General features: G+C 38.5%; 1 non-coding gene across 1 annotated transcript; it reads right to left on the bottom strand.

The window, feature by feature from the left end:
* Positions 1–221: 221 nt before the first annotated feature.
* On the bottom strand, positions 222–328 carry LOC118554953 (U6 spliceosomal RNA). The gene has a single exon (XR_004926731.1). It is a non-coding gene; the product is annotated as a U6 spliceosomal RNA (small nuclear RNA).
* Between the last annotated feature and the right edge of the window lie 524 nt (positions 329–852).

The following is an 852-nucleotide window of genomic DNA, read 5'->3' as shown; positions in this document are numbered from 1 at the left end:
CATGCTTTTTTCAAGCCCAGATAGTATGTTTAAAATCGTCATTCTGAACTCTAGTCCCGACATCTTACTAATGTCCATATTGATTAGGTCCCTGGCAGTTGATACTGCCTCTTGTTCTTTTTCTTGAGGTGATTTTTTCCGTCTTGTCATTTTGTCCAGAGGACAATAGGTGAATGAGAGAACAAAATGTTAACAGGGTAACAACGACTCCAGAAAAATATAAAAATGTGGAATGCTCCACGAATTTGCGTGTCATCCTTGTGCAGGGGCCATGCTAATCTTCTCTGTATCGTTCCAATTTTAGTATATGTGCTGCTGAAGCGAGCACTGTTTATAGTTTTATCTGCCTGGAATATCCTTCCTTCCTTTGTCTCCTGAGTAAATCCAACTTTGTCTTTTATAGTTCAGCTCCAACCATTAAGCCCCAGTGTCTGATTTTTATGGGCTGGTACATATTCCAATAGAATACAATGACGTTACTGAATTAAAATAATTCGACTGTGTTTCCCATGACAAGCTAAGCTGCTTGAGGACAGGGACTACAGTTTCAGGCATGTTTTTCTCTGTACATAGCATGAGAACATGGGCTCTGTATCATGCTTCTTGAATTTGAATCTAAACTCTGCCACTTACTGACTGACTCACTTCTCCCTTCTAAGCCTCACTTTTCTCATCTATGAAATGGAGCATCACCCACTTTGTGGGGTTATTGTTAGGATTAAGTGAGGTTAGCCTGTGTCTGAAAATGCAGTGTCTTCCATATGTTCAATACTCAATAAATGTTAGTTATTACTCTGATGAGAAGAACAGTAACTATTTAATGAATAATCATTCTCAGTGTATAACAATTAG

This window comes from Halichoerus grypus, chromosome X (assembly GCF_964656455.1).
Source record: "Halichoerus grypus chromosome X, mHalGry1.hap1.1, whole genome shotgun sequence".
In the NCBI taxonomy this organism is placed as follows: Eukaryota; Metazoa; Chordata; class Mammalia; order Carnivora; family Phocidae; genus Halichoerus; species Halichoerus grypus.
This window is presented reverse-complemented; position numbering and strand designations above follow the sequence as displayed.